Below are 17184 nucleotides of genomic sequence, written 5' to 3' on the forward strand. Positions count from 1 at the left end.
AAAGACCCTTAAAACCTTAGCATGGTGAAATCCATCGTTAAGAACTGGAAGACACCCAGACACTGCCTAGATCAGGCTGTCTCTCCAAACAGAGCAGTCAGGCAATTAGGAAACTTTTTAGGGATTCAACTGTGAGGCCAATGGCAATTTTCAAAGAGATACAGAGTTCAGTGGCTGAGATGGGAGAAAATGTCTGTGGGTCAACAATATCCCAATTACTCCAAAAGGGCTTGTATGGGACTAAATAAAACTCAAATCCCACATGGGCTTTTGCTTCAAAAACAATATTCTGTCACTGTTTATCTGACCATAAAGAAAAAGTGTCTATATTCGTATTAGAAGAGTAACCTGAATTCTTCATCATAAAAAACCCCCATCAAATACACATATTACATGTTTTTTCTTCATGGATTCATTATCTGGATCATTATCACTGTTTAACATTGACATTATCATTATAATTTCATTATGAGCTAAATTAACTGATTTTCTTCTTTCAACCGATTGTAAAGGTGTAGATTTTCAAATGGTGGCAAATAATGAAAATGTGTTCCTTCCAAAGAACTAAGCATTGTAAAACTAAACAGACACTGGTATTTTTAGGAAACAAAAGAACCCAGGAAATTAAAATGTCATCTCAGGATGGAGTTTTGGAACTATAAAAATAAATCTATATAAATATAACTTTTGCTTCAGTTTTCAGGAAACAATTAAGCATCTTAAAAATCTGCCCAATCACTTCTACAAGGAAATGCACTTAAGGATCTTTCAAAGCAGATTTATCTTAGAAATAGTGTAGAAAAAGTGCTAATTGTGAAATTGTTCCCGAACCGAAAAGGTTATACGTTTTTTTCCCCTTTTGTTAAAAAAAAAACTTTTGTTTCAAAGAAAACCATACCAAGTTCTTTACATCAGGAAATGACCCACTAGACCAAAAAGAGGTCATGTTTGCTAATGTGAGTAATTCTGTGGAAAACCTAAAATTGTCCATGTGATTCAGCAGGCCTCCTGTGAAGTGAAACTCTCTAGCCGTCGCGTCCAACAAACGACTTTTCTTGTCTAAATACATAGGGAGCTGGAGCCCGAGACAGGGTACACTCTGGACAACGCACTAGTCCATTGCAGTGAACACACACACAAACACTCACACCCTAGGGACAATTTTCCCAGAAGCCAATTATCCTACCACTATGTCTTTGGTCTGTGGGAGGAAACAGAAGAACCCAGAGGAAACCAACACAAACACAGGGACAACACAAACACCCAAGCTGATAGCACCCCAGGTTTGGAATTGAACCCAGGGCCCCAGTGTTGTGAGGCAACAACCACTAAAAACCTCACCACCGGGCTGCCCTAACTTTGGAATACAGCTCCTTTGGAATACAGACTTAGAAGAGTCAGGAAAACCGTGCCAGCATAAAAACAGGAAGCGTGAAAGAACCTAATATGCTAAAAAACTGTTTCACACAGCTGGGTTTTACACAGATAAAAATAAACTAAAAATTAGACAAACCTTGGTATGCAGTGTTCTCGGGGAAAATGCAGTTGAAACAGCATTTGGGTTTGGGGGAGTAAGTTAACTGTGACAGAAAACACCAAACCAATGAAACACGAGAAAGAAATGTGCAAAATTAAAAAAAAAAGTGTTTTGTAACATCCTATCCACATCATAAACATTTCACCCACTTTGTTCTTTAATATTTATGAATTAAAAACATGGAAAAAGAAATGTTTGCAGAAATGAACCTAGTATATGTTCATTGTTTAACAGTCTAAACCACTGCTCATGTCTGATTCACCACTAATATCAAATTTATCTATTTCCTAATAATGTGACATATTGATATCCTGAACGCTTTAAATAGCACAGCTATTCATAATTGCATTCTCATTGGCTTTGCTATAAATTTACCATTGTAAATATAGTAACTACCACATGATCACCAGAATGCTTCTGGAAAAGTTCAAAGCAAGCTTCTGAAAAGGAACAGGCCATCGTAGCAAGTCTCTTTGAGTTTTACTGGAAGTTTTCATTTCTGCTCTTGTTCTAGGAGGAATTACTGGACACTAACATCTGAGTTCCTCGATGACAGTACATTCCTGCACCTTTTAATTCTCACCAGCATAACACCAAAAATACTAAATGTCTCATTTAAACATGATAGTAAAATACATTTAGTAAAATACTGCAGATTAAAGGGGTAAGCAGAAAATGATTCAGCAAAAATGAATGGTTCATGAAAATAGCACTATTCTAACTCTAGTTCCTGAAAAATATACTAAATGAAAGAATGAAGAAACTATGTGATTCTCTGGATGAAAGGGGCTCATGGGTCAACTCTTGGTGCCTCCTGTGCAAATATATTTTCAATTCTTAGGTAGAGAGATTGCCCAGATGAAGTGAAATGATCTCTCCATGCTTGTTTAAAAAATGATACACAACCAGTAGTGTAAGGCAAACCTGAACCATAAACACGTCTGAAGTGTTCAAATCTATCCGCTGAGTCAAGACTTCGTTAAATGATGAAGTGATTGGGTAGTGTTTGTATTATAACCAAAGCAAGCTCGTTTCTTTCTTGGAATGGGACACTGAGAATGATAACGGATTACTTAAACCACGCCTGACACCTAGCAGTGGAATGCTGGTCTTTTCACAGAGAAAAAGAGTTTTTAGGACAGTTTTAGGCAGCAGTTCAAATTGTGAACCAAAGGTAAGAGGTGGAGGGAATCTAGGATACCGGTCAGTTAAATTTCAGAATTTTAACTTTCAAGTAGTAAATGGTTAAACAAAATAATGATGCTAGCTGTAGACAGTGAATGCAAAAGTATCCACTCTCTGATATGGTCCTTTTGCACATTTGTGAGAAATTTGATTTTAAAATATCAGAATTTCCCTTAAATATTCCAAAAAAAAAAATGATATGAACCAGAAGAGGTGATTCAGCCTAATAAGCCTTCTAATAAGCCTCTTTGGAAGTTAGACGTTAATTAATCCAATATTCAATCTAATCTGGCTGTTTCTTGAAAGTAGTATCGCCATCGACAACATGGCTCCGTACGAGAGGAACCTCAAGTTCATACATTTGGTGTTTGTGTTCAGCTGAGGAGCCAATGGTGTGAAGATACTGTCTGTGGGATTATGATTAAATGCCTCAAGTTTGTGTTTTGCTGATCATTCTGAAGAACTACAGTGGGTTGACTTTGTCAGTGTCTTTCCAAATTTTGAATATTTTGATCACATCCCTTTCTAGACTTTTCTTTTCAAGACTAAAATGGTTCAGTTCCTTCATCCAAGAAAAGATAGATAGTCACAAATACAACTAATCATACAAGCTGACCTAATGTAGTTTGCAATTCTACTATGGCTCAGTGGTTCAAGAAATATGAACCCATACATACTCAAATGAACTAAAGGTGAGAGAAAGATAATATTTGTGCATGATTTTTTATATATCTTGTAATACTCAGCAGTTACATAAAAAGGAAAAATGTTGTTATGAATCACATCATCTCTCATCTGCACACTCTGCCATCACAGTTTTAAAAGATTATGTTTCCCTTTTTAACAAAATAAATCTGTGAATCCCTGGACAATTTATTAGTTTTCTTAACAATAAAACTCTTGAAAAGGAAGGATTTTCTAGAAGAGAAAGTGATAGTCTGAGAAGCTTCACATGAAAAGTAAAAAAAAATAAAACCAGAGAACCTCTAAAACACATTAGAACATGGAACATAAAGCGAATTAGCTAGAAAAAAAGGCAGATGATGTTTGTTACTCCTGTGATATTTGTCCAGCACCTTTTACAAGCTCTAAAAATACACCATATTAAAATATAACAATTAAAAGTTCCACAGCAGATGGTTGTCCTCAGACTCCTGTTACTCATAGAAAACATGACTTTGTGCAAATTTAGCACATGAAGAAAATACATGTTAAAAGATTTATGTTCAACGAAAACAAGATGAAGAAAGTCTGGTATGAGCTAATATTATGACCTAATGCCTCTTCCCCTGCTTCTACCTTTAAACTGGACAAATCAGAGTAAATTATTTTGATTTTCAAAAAGTAAAAAAAAAAAAGTAGTCAGGACCTGTTTTTTCTACTATAAGGCATTGTTGTCTTATGAACACTTCTACACTTTGGAGAAGGTATAGATCAATTATAATTTATCATGACCTCAGTCATAAGCTATTGATAATTTAAAGAAACCTGTATAAACTGCTGGACTGTGGTTGATCCCAATGAATTAATCACTATACTGTATGTTGTTTTGAATGGAAGTGGCGAAAAACGGACACCTCAGTTACTGCTGTTATTGGAAAGTAAAGATAAATTGTAAGTTGAAAAGCTCCTTGATGAAGGATTATTTTAGTCTGGGTCTGGGCATGATTACGTTCAAAGCAAAATTGACAAAACATTGGAATCGGAGAAAAACAGACACCACAGGCCGAAAAATACCTTAGCACGGAGTACTCATTTGATAAAAAAAAAACAAAATAATGAAATGAGAAATCAATACAGCGTTTAAACATATTCTGCCCTTGTATACTTTCACCACATTATTCCGGTGCTTCAATTGGCCCTTAAGGTAACTCATTAATGTCTAGCAGACCTGAATGGTGGTTATCCCTGAGAAATGAAGTAAAAATGACCTGTAAATCATCTGAGACAGCAAAATCCCTTGCTGCTTACTGGTTGACACTAATTCCATAGTCGGACGGTGTGTCGAAGAGCATACTGAATCTAGACCCTGAGGTCATAGTGATGGAGGAATGAATTATACCTACTGCTGAGGACATTCGGTACTGAAATATCTGAGTCAGTTCTTTTGGTGCCTGTCCACTGAAGCTAGAGAATTTTGAACTTGAAGGAGAAGTTTGAATGAGAATGCAGTACTATCATGAAGGCACAAATGGTCTAGACATGTATCTCCTGCACTGAACATCACTTGAAAAGGAAAAAAAAAAAGTATGTAGGATTCAGATTTTGCTTGGACTTTTCTGAATTAAAATCTGTGTAAAAAACAAAGAAGAACCTTATATACTGTATCACCTAAAGAAGGGAGGCTACTTGGAATATGAATAATGATAATATTTCAGCTTCTGCATACTTCTTTATGTAAAAATAATACTGTTTGAATTCTCAACCTCAATATAAAACATGGTTCAAGTGTGAAACTCTGAAAAACTGTAAATCATCAATTACAGTAAATTATGTGTTTTCAATAGCAGTAAAGTAGGTGGATGTGGCTCGTTCAACATGAATTTTAAATGACTAATAACATAGAAAAGCCATCTAACTTTATTATACTTTCAAAAGGTCAGTCTAATGCTTTCATCGTAAAACTCCCTTTGGCTTCAACAATTGTGCTCCATATTTTAAAGTCCAGAACTACTATTCTCAAGGTACTATAAAGGAGTTCCACAAACTGTTAAGGTATTCCAACAGCTGTTTTTCATTCTCTTACTTTTTAAGTTCATCCAAGGGGAGCCTGTTGGGCGTGAAGGATACTCAGCTTCTCTTAGTCCTGTCTATAGTGTAGAAGCAAGCTCTGGGTCACTGGTTCTGTGGCATTTTTCATCATTTACAATCTTGCTTTCAAACCTGCACTGTATAACTTAACTGCATTCTTATTTTCCCCTTTTTATACCTCATTTTAACCAAAATCGTGTTAAAACAGTGTAAAGTGTAGTTAAGAACTATATTTTTACACCAGCACATTGGATTTGAAACAATGACTATGAGGTTTGGAAAAAAACAACATGAAACCTAGAGAGGTATTGTGAAGCAAAGTATTTGTTTTGTTTATGCTTTTTCACTCAAGGGAGAGCTGTAAAAATATAATGGAGCTTTAAAACACCGCAGCACTTACATCGCTCCCAAGTCATTTGCGAGGTTTAGTTGTGAATTCCGTTTTTGTGGAAGGGCTGGTAGATTAAAATGTGGCAAAGCAAGATTACCAAACACATGGAATAGTGAACAAAGCCGTTTTGGAAGGTCACACGACGCGGCTTCCTGCACAGGACGTGCTGACCCAGGACGTGAGTGAACACTGACAGCGCCAAGCGTACCCAACCAGGAAGTGGTCAATCACTTCGAACGGGGCCGTAGTCCAGGCAATTAGGCAAAAAAGCGTTTGGCTTCATCAGCCCTTGAATCAAGCAGCTTCCGGGTTCAAGTGCAAGACTGAGTGAGGATGGTTGTGCTTTGGCGTTTGACTGTGGCAACAAGTCTCTCAGTGAAGCAGCATCCTGTCTGCCTCTTCACTTGTAATATGGCGTGTGTCAAATTATAGGGGGGAGCAAGCTGGGATGAAAAGCAAGTTACCAACTTCAATAGATGGTTGTTTTTCTACCCTACTTTCAGAAACCACAAATCCCTTTGCAGATCATCTTCGCGGCCAGGAGGCATGTGGCTTACCCCACACAAGGCCTGAAACCTAATTACACAAAGCAGGGAATGGCTACTGATTGAGCTTCCTGGGTGAGCATCATTGGCAACCACAAAGGATATTTTTTACTCAGGCTGGTTCCGTCAGGATTTTGAACAAGGACTTTGGTAACCTCCCACTCGACTTTGAAACTCTATGAATGGCATTCAAGCTTTTACATGCCAAGAGCCATCTTTTCTGCCGTTTGTTTTGTTTTTTCCCCCGTGTGTTTACTTTTTCAAACCCGACGATGGTGATCGCATTCCACTGTGGAGACCCTTTTTTTGTTCTTACAGTAACAATGTTGTCATTCTGTTGAAAAGACAAAGAAATGTCAGTTATTCAGCCAGCAACAACATCCTCTGTTTCAGTGGCATTTCTTTGTGTTTAATCCTTTTTTTTTTCCAACTTGGGGTTTAGCTGATAATGTCATTATCTGTGCTCAGGACCCACACATACATTTTTTCAAATCTGTAATTGGTCCATATGATATTGCAGCTATGTACAACAGATCTGATTTTCAACAAGTTTTCTTTTTAATGACTGAATTCTATGCCTCCTATTGTCACTCATCTTACAAGCAACAAAATCACACTATTTTATTCTTATATTTTAAAGGTTGGTGTGATTGTACTATATATTTTTATTTATTTGATCAAATATATGTATTTTTACCTTATACTGTATGAATGTGAGGAAACTCTAGATTATCCAAACTTATTTATGTTATAGGCAAAGGGTACAATATATGATAGTACTACTTTTTCATGGAAATAAATGGAATTTCTTTTGTAAATATCATTAGAAATATCATTAGAGTTTCTTGGATCTCTGTAATTTTCATTCTGAAAAATAAAAACAAGAAGAGATACTGAACCCAATCAAAACACCAATATACTGTACATTCAATTATAAACTTCTTTTAACTTATGTGCATTTGAACCACCTTTCTGTAACATTCAGATTCTTGAGCTGAACGTCTATGTTTTTTCATGTCTGCAAGACATAACAACACATGGAAGCCTTCCAGATCAAGGACAGTTTGCAGCACAAAGCAACATTATATTGGAAGACAAAGAATCACACATAGTTTATGTATTTGAAAATGAATACAAAAGATAAAGAATTAAGGTAAAGTCTGTGTGTGACATAAAGTTAATTGGGCCTGTAGGAAACCCCCCACTAACAAGGTAACAAAGAAACAATGTGTAGAGCAAAAAGGGGGGGGGGGTGTTCTCAGGGGACACACTTTGAAGGAGAATGTGAAGATGTCTACTGTATGTTTCATGTGACAGTGAAGTATTGTTCTTGCGATGCCAGCAGTAATTGGTACTGCTTGTTGAGGCAATGCGTTCACATTTGTTACATGCAATTCTGCTTGGTGCAAGAAAGTGAAAAATCCATTATGTAAGTCGACAATACCCGTCGCTTAAAAGAATCACTAAGAAATCACAGAAAGCTTTGCCAGTTTGCTTGTTTTTACATAGGCGTCTATAGTTCAGTTTTATTTAAAATGTATAAAAGCCTCTATTTTAAAGACAAAAGAATGTGATAAACCTAAAGATACTGTAACAGTCATTGCTGCAATGCCAGTGTTGTTCAATATTGGTTGGATATTGGTACTGCCTCTCCATCACCCCACTTTCTTTCACTAAACTTGAATATTTCCATTAAGATTGACAGTGATCAAACAGAGAAATACATAAATAGCACAGTTCCACAGCCTCAAATGAAAAATAACATCAATGAACTTTTTTTCCATGGAATTGTCCATAATCATCAGTGGCTAAAACGAAATGGGTTTATTTTTAAAACAGGAAAGAAAAAAAATATAATTATGTCTAGTCTAGTTTAATTACAACATCTGCTTTGTTGTACTTTTACCTAAAGTGAACCAACCATGGGGAACAGTAGAAAAAAGGAACTCCCAGTGATTATCATTTACAGTAACTTTATGAACTGTTGTCTGCAAATATGTTTTTATAAGCATTATTTTAAGAATCCTCTTGGAAACACTGAGTCTTAAGGATATCCATTCCCACAGTACATCTCCCTGTTGCATGTTGATTTGGTTCTGGAAAATGGACATCTTTAGCAATCCATTGTGAGTGTTAGTGAGGTACAGGGGGCTTTAGAGATCTAGAGATTTAGTGTTAGGGATTTAGCTGGAAGCTAGCTTTTACTAAGAGCATAGGAATAGGGCTCCAAATGCTCCTGATATAGTAATATGTAATAGGTTTCAATTTTGCAACTAACTCTGCTACTGTGCACAGGCAGGATGAACAGCAGTACATTGAATAAAACACAAATTAAGAAAACAGCGAAAATTCATTGGTTGTCATGACTGGAGGAGGTAATGTCAGCACCTCAAGAACTGATTAAGTCTATTACACGGTCATGTTGATGTGTTGGAAAGTTCCCAGTAAAACTGAAACAGTCCAATAAAAGATTAAATCAGCAGCATTTAAGAATCTAGGAAAACCAACATATTAAATTGACATATTTCAACAAAATACGATATGCTGGTTGGTTAATTGGCTTCAGGGAAATTTGGCCCTGGTGTGAATGTGTGTACTGTGCCCCGTGATGAACAGGCGTCCCATCCAGGGTGTATCCTGCTTTGTGCCTGTTGCTCCTGGGATAGGCTCTGGCTCCCTTGCAGACTATGTATTGGATAAAGCCGTTAGAAAAAGGATGGAGGAAGCCGGAGCACTTAGAGAAAATGGAACAAACAAACTCAACACAGTAACACCCCAGGTCCAGAATTGTACCCAATGCCTCATCGCTGAGAGATGTCAACGCTAACCACTGTGTTTTCTGACCATAGAGGCTGTTTATTTGCTTGTACACTGCCTCACCCAGCCCATGTTTTACTCTCATGACTTGTACTAAGTTCCTGTTTCCTCCACAACCACAACACTGACTACCCTCTTTTATGGCAGTCCCCGAACCTCAGAACAGTATCCAATAACATAACAATAGTTTCCCTTTGGCGTGCATTGAAGAAAACCAGTGTGACTAACTATTCCACCAGTCTGCTCTGGGCATTACATTAATTTAATGTAGGTATATGTGTTCTTGACGTCTGGGAACTGGAATCCCATTAGTCCAATTAACGTACAGAATGTACGCTACTATGTCACTTTTTGGCATGCTGCAACACCAACTAGAGAGAAACTGTGGATCTATTACACGTACTATCAATTTATTCCATCTGTAATGCTTTAATTTTTAGACATTGACTGAGTGCAGTGCAAACAACTGGCGATATAATTAAATAATTTTAAAAATGAGGCAATTCCCAGGCACTTCCATCAGGCTAATTGTTTTTTTAATTCAAAGCCCAGTTGTGTCCATGTCAGAGTTTTTCAAATGGAAAAACAATTGCTAAAACTAGCTAATATTCTGATCCCACAACCCTTGTCAGATTGTTAAAGTAAAGTCAGAGATTCCCTTTTTGCAGAGATCACACGCATTAGAAATGAGGAATCCGACAAGATCAACAGCACTGTTGAATTTACACTCCTGTCAAAATTCCACTCATACTAAGTCAAGACCTTTGGACAAGATGACAGCTACACAACAGAACAGAATATCCAGAAGAATGAAATAACATAAGCTTCATATATGAGGAAAATGCATATCACGTAGGAGTTCAAAACTGGAGCTGCCAATAATATGTCCTTAATCATTTAGTCAAAAATATCTATAACTGTTAATAATCAACATAATGATTTTTCAGGTGGGTAGCTGCGTCAGCATGCGTAGGCTGCAAAGGAACAAGTAATAGGTTTATTCCATGCTGAAAAAAAGAAGAAAGAGAACACAACGTTTCGGCCGTGGAGCCTTCTTCAGGTGTCAAATGATTTTTCTTTGTTAATCGATTAATGTATATTATACTTTCAAACTTCCTTCTTGTGAAATAATGCTCTTTGTTCAGGTCCCATACATCAAGCTGAAAAAGCAACTCCAAACGTGTCTTTTTTTTAGGGAAGACATTTCAACCATCAGCAAAACTGCAGCAAGGGCCTGCAGAACAGTAATTCAAGGTGGACGTGTAAAGCCTCCTGTGCATGACGAGCACTAGACAAGTACAGTACGTGGTGTGGTCTTGAAAATTAGCGTTAGACAGTCAGGAAGAGACCAGACTCTGCAAAGATTTTCACGCCAACAGATGAATTTTGAAGTAAATGCAAGGCTTCACCAGAGCTCTTTAAAAATACTTCAAGGCAGAAGATGATATACTTCATTCACCCCCTGCTGAAAACTGTTGCTGCTGAATTTTGAAGTAGTTAAACTTAATCTTGAGAGAACAACTGTTAAATTCAGGAACAAAATGAAGAGCTACAGTTACTTGCAGTTGAACGGAAGTGTGTGGAAGAGCATTTCGGTATCTTCCCGAGACACTGGCTGAGATTTTGAAATATTTCTTGGGTAATCTGAGAGATCTTTATGGTATTGCAGCATGATCTTGTTGAAACAAGCACTTTGTCAGAAATACCTCTTATTGTTTCTGACAGCTGGGAGGCAGGTAGTAACCACTCAACAGTAGACAGACTCACAGCCTAACGCTGGAAAGAATGCCATATTTGCCATATGTTAAGGTAAAAGCACATTATTCCACTAAACTCGAGTACGGGCGACAGTTTATCACACTTTCTCTGGATTGCAATTTTGAGGAAATGTGTTAGCACCTTTGAATTTCTCATAAACATTGCCTCATACCAGGTTTAAGCAGTATGTTTGCTTCCTATTGCATTAGAAAGGGAATTTTAAAATTATACTCAATTCCACTCCAAAAACCAATATCCTATTTGGATGTTTTTACCAGAGTGAAATGAGGAGCTCAGCTTAGATAGCCATGATAAAATTATTAACAGCTAAGAATGGATTTAATGATGCTGCATTTATAGAATTTTTCTATTACTGTCATGGTACAATAACTAATGATCTCACAGTTATAAAACAGTGGGTGCTAGTTTTCTGAACTTAACATAAAAGTTCAGTTCTGAAATACATTGTTTTTAGATGAAGTCCAAATATTCACTACCCACTTCCTAACTGCATTCATTCTGTTTATATCATAGCATTTACTGTACTTTAATGTCTGCGTGAGACTTTTGGACTAGATGACAGCTAAATATGCAAAACATATTTAATTTGATTGAATTAAATCTTTCCCAGATAATGTAAATTAGGCAGATGTTCACATCTGCCAGAGATTCTGGAAAAATGTATAGCATCCCTTTTTCATTCAGTTACAAGGATAACAAACACTTTTTCATTTCAAATTCAAACCAGCTCCTTATTCATTCTCCTTACAATACTGTGTTATTAGCATAATGTTTGAACCAATGTAATGTGTAATTGTTCTAGACAATTTCGTGCAGATCACTCTATTATGCTTATAACTTTATAGTTTTTGTGCCCCTTTAAGCTATCCTTTAAGCATGAAATATGATCAAAATAAATCCCTATGAATCATACAAAATTAAAATTTAATTTAGTAATGTCATACAGTATTTGTGAGTAAAATTTTTGTACTACCTACAGATAAAATTATTTGTGTAAAACAATTCTATATATGGAACTAGTATATTCAGCACATCTCATGGAATGAAGACGTTACCACATTAGTCAACAAAAGGATTTGCTTGATTAAGTTCCGTGTTTATGTGTTGTTTGTTTGTTGAAGAGAGGATAAGAAAAGGAAAAGATTATATTATCCTTACATGTTTCAAATTCTGCATGGTCCAATGAAACTTCCGTTACATGAAGACTACCCATTTGAATAGTCGTGGCTTACAAGTGGTCTGGTTTGGACAAGAATTGAAAACAATGTCTTACGTTTCAAACCACAATTTAAAATATGTAAACATTTTAATAAATGTTTTTTGATTAGTTGCACATGATACTACACTTTAGAATACAGGAGTAATATCAAGTCAGTTCTGCATTCAATGTTTTTTTTTTTCTGCACTGGTCACAAAAGGAGTTGAGATACAGTATTGTAAGTTAGTTTTAGTTCAGTGAATTACCAGTGAAATAATGTTTATCACCTCTGAATTTATTTTTAGATATTTTCTAGCTATGGGGGGTGTGGTGCACTAGTTTTACTGTTGGAGGGAGAGTCAATTATCATTGAGAGGGACAAAGAAGTTTGCACAATCTCTTAGTATCAAGGGGGCAAGAGGAGTTATGCATTCCAATGGTATTGCATTCCCTCCATTAGAGACAGAGAACAAAGCTAAAACCCGAGACAATGACTTTTCCCAAATTCAACAACTGCTTGTTTGTATTTCAGTTTACACTGGACGCCTCACTATTTTTCCTTTGCACTTGACTTTATTGTCTGGCGTTTTATCGAAAGAAACAATTATGTAAAACAAAGACAAAATTCGGAAATATTTTTCTGCAGGGTGTATAGAACAGAATGTCAATTTGGCAGTAAAGGCAGGGACTTGGCTGAAGAATACAGTAGCTCTGCAGAGAACAGAAACTTGAATTTGAACTTGGACAGGCTGTCTTGGACTTGGCCAGTCCATTCCTTATGGGCCTCTTTTTTATCAAGCATAAATATACTACATGCCAAGATATTCTCTGTACACATGTAGAGAGTGAATGCTTAACTTTATTATAAATAAATTGACTATTGTTACAGTATGTCGCAGGCTGACCCTGGGTATGAATGTCCATTAGCGAGTAAAATGATCGTATACTATAAAGTATACATTTGTACCATATATCCATTATTAAATACGCTCTAGGCCAAGCCATCATAACATAGCATTTATCTCTGAATGTCCGTCTATGTTTCTGTTACTGAATTCCCACAGTACATGAACAACATGTACAATTCTGCAAGATGCTGTGATATAATCAACATTCCTAACTTCATCAACGTGCGCTCTTAATAAATCCTTTCGTTAATTATAAAACAAGAAAACGATCATTGTCAGATTTCCATTTCAATTTCCCTGCAGGAAATAAATAATTGGAACATTGTCTGAGTAGCAAAAATAAAAACCAAGACCCTTTCTAACTATATTATTGCATAACATCAATACCATCCATCCATCAATTTTCTCATTCCTTCTTCCAATTCAGGATTCCTGCAGAGCCAGAGCCTATCCCAGCAAGCAACGGGCACAAGACAGGGTATACTCTGGACAGGGCTCCAGTCCCTTACAGGGCTGACACACAAACTCACAAACACACACACACACTCACACCTATGGCCAATTCTCCCAGAAGCCAATTGCCCTACCACTATGTTTGTAGACTATGAGAGGAAACCAGAGCACCCAAAGGAAATCCACTCAGACAGCACCCCAGTTCCAGAATTGAACCCAGGACCCCAGTCCTACAAGGTAGCAATGCTAACCTAACACCAGTATTATCCCCCTAAATCTCCTTCCATATTGTGATTCCTAGACTAATCAGCTTGGGTCCTAAACACAGTTCAAATAATCATTATCTTCAATTAGGATTTTTTTTAAATTTAGCTATACTTTTACTCTTTTATTGTCAGTTTTAAATCATCAGGAGATGCATGAATCCAGGGGAATCTTCACAAACTGTTTTTTTCCACAGTTTATTGGCCAGTGAAGTCTGGCACTCAAGAAGTATTGGATGAAGAGGAATGGATTGAATTTCCAAACAATGACATGGCCATGAAACAATTACTTTAGCAGAAACAGAACAGCAGGAGGCAGGTTATTGTGAAGCTGAGGACAGATTACTATCTGCACGAATACTGTTCTTAAGTGTGAGAGAAATCATCTGAATGCTTAGATTCAGCCCAGTACATTTTTACGATAACAGATGATAATAAGCTTCATAACTGAGAAAGGAGTCAAAACAAAAAACAACACAACAAAAAAAAAAATCTAAAAAGATGTGGAAAAAATCCAGGAATAAAGGCTTCTTGCCAACAGGAATCTTACTAAGTTAAAATTGATTATTCTAAGTATTTGGCTAGTAATGCAAATCACAACAACTGCATATTAATAAAAGCAATACATCATGAATTAGACTCTTATTTCTAATCTTATTAGAATATCTAATATCTATTAGAAGTAGATATGAAATTAGATTTTAGAGATATCTTATTAGATATTAGAGGGATATTACTGGCATATCAATGACTCATGTTCATGTCCTGTCCCTAGTTTCCTGCCTGCTGTCCTTCCGGTCCCTCTCTTTCCCTTGGGCTATATATTTCCGGGTCTAGCACTCTGCCCTGGCTCAGCATTGACGTTCGGATGTCCTGAGACCCGCCTAGCACCAGGTCGCCCCACATCCGCTGCCTGAGGGCACAGGTTTCTATACGGCACTCCTGAACTCTTTGCACGAACGAGCCCGGGCCTTTTTCCCGTCTCGCCGCTACGCAGATGGGTCTTTTTCCGCTCTCCTGCCTCTCCACGGTTAGTGCCTTTGGACGTCCGTGATAGGAGTTACAGCATATTCACAAGATATTGTCATGACACCCCTTGCAGAGACTCCCTCAAAAAACTATCTACACTTGTAAAAAAGCAGTAATTTAGAGCAACTGAAGAACCATTTGATTTAGATAAAACAATAAATATTTTAGGTTGAACAAAAAAAAACTTATTGTAACCGTAGTTACGCACAGCATATAGAGTAGCACTAATGAAGGGAACTATATAGTACAATTATACTCTCCCTCCATCTCTTCATGTGTGGGTTTGATCAGGTTTTAGAAGCAGTCTATCCGGTTCATAGGAGTTCACTTTTCTTACGAAAAATATTCATCTGCACCACCAATCTGAAAAATCTGGAAAATGGCTCTGTCGGTCATGACACGCAAAGTGTAAGAGAAGTTGAAAACAAAAGAAACCTTGACTGTTTGCTAGTTGCCTATCGATCCAAAGACCCCACCCAGCTGCTTCTTGAATCTGCTTCAAAATTGTGGCCTATGGAGGGTGATAATGTCCACGCTGCACCAATGATCTATTGGATTAAATGGAGAGTTTCATTATGTATCCATATATTTAACATATATTTTGTGGAAGGACTATTATATTGAAGGAGGGCGGAGATGTCATTGCCGACTGTTGCTTTGTTCAAGCCTCCTTTTACACAACAACGGCTGTGGTGCGTCACCACAAGAGCAAGGTTACAGCTCAGCGACACAGTACACTGCCGAAGTTCTGGAGCCAGCGGTTTTTCCATTTCTGCACTCCGATTTCGGAAGTGTCAGCATTACAATGCTGTGCAAAACGGCACTACGCACGGTGCAAGGATTACAGTGGAACGACTTCAAGAAAACAATACCAGACTCTCGCCACATCAAGTTTTTTTTTTAGTTCTGTCTTGAATCCAACTGAACATCTGCAGGACATGCCTTCAACAGGGGACAACCACAGTCAGCCAAGCTTTGCCAGTTGGCCGCAGCTGCACAGGAAGAATAGAGGAACATCCCACAGCAGCCTGCTCAGGTTTATGTACCAAAGTGCCACATTTTATACTGAACACTAATCATGATTCTTTGATAGGAGTCGTGATTGTGTATTTGTCTTCACATTCCGTGAGCTTTTGGTTGGTATCCATGCTCAAAAAAATACTCGATTAAAACCAATAGACAACATTGTAGTTCCTTTTGCACGTCTAGTGTATATGAATGGTCTTGAGGAATTTATACTCCTGTCTTACTATTTTTTTTCATCCTCCCCCAATTTTCATTATTTTTGAATGCAAACACCGGTGCTAGCAGAAGCTATAATCAGCTCGTGCAAAACATTGGAGGTGAATGGGTGAATGAATAAGGTGAGTTTCAGAGGTTGTGACACAGTATGTGGTGTTTTAGCGTTTTACATGCTTTAGTTTGATAAGACAAAGCAGGACATGTGTAGTACACTGTTCGAAAACATGTTCAACATACGAAGTGGTTGCGTATATCTCTCGTTCACATGTAGTCCCCTGAAAAAGTATTCAGACTCTTCCTATGGTGTTCATTTTGTGTGAAATTATAAAATGATGCATAACCATTTTTTAGGCTTAATACAATATTCAAAACCTGTATGCTCATGTTTTTAGTTAATATCAGCCAAAATATAGAAAATCTGAAATATGGTGATTACATGAGGATTCAGGTCCATGAACTCAATATCTGGTGGAAGCATGTTTGACAGCAGTCAAGGCCATTGACGTTTTATTTTTATTTTTAAAGAACTCCAGCATAGCTTTGGCCTTGTGTTTTGGGCTATTGCGCTACTGAAAAGTGAAGTTTTGTCCAAGTTTTTGATCTGAAGAAGGTTTTCTCTCAAAGATTAGCAATAATGTTCTCCATCTATGCTCCTACCCGCCTCGACAAGCTTTCTTTGCTGATGAGAAGCAGAGGCGTAACGATGCTGACACCTCCATGCTTGACAATGAGTTGGTGTTGACTGAGTGCTGCAGTGTTTTCGGTTTGAGTAAGATGTAATGCATTGCATTAAAACCCAAAGATTCTAATTTTGTTTCGTCTGACCACAGAACATTTCACCACATGTTTGCCGTATCCCTTAAATGCTTTGTTGAAAGCTGCATGCAAGGTCTGAAATGGGTTTTCCACTGTGCCATACAAACCAGCTTCATGGAGTGACTGGGATCTTGTTGACTCATGCACATTTTCTCCCTTCTAAGCCATTAAAAACTGTAGTACTTTCCAAGTCACTGCTTGTCTCACAGTTGGCCTAACCAGTTTCCTCCTGGCTGGGCAGCTGGGTTCATTACCTGACTGACAGACCTT

This window comes from Lepisosteus oculatus, chromosome 10, assembly GCF_040954835.1.
Source record: "Lepisosteus oculatus isolate fLepOcu1 chromosome 10, fLepOcu1.hap2, whole genome shotgun sequence".
In the NCBI taxonomy this organism is placed as follows: Eukaryota; Metazoa; Chordata; class Actinopteri; order Semionotiformes; family Lepisosteidae; genus Lepisosteus; species Lepisosteus oculatus.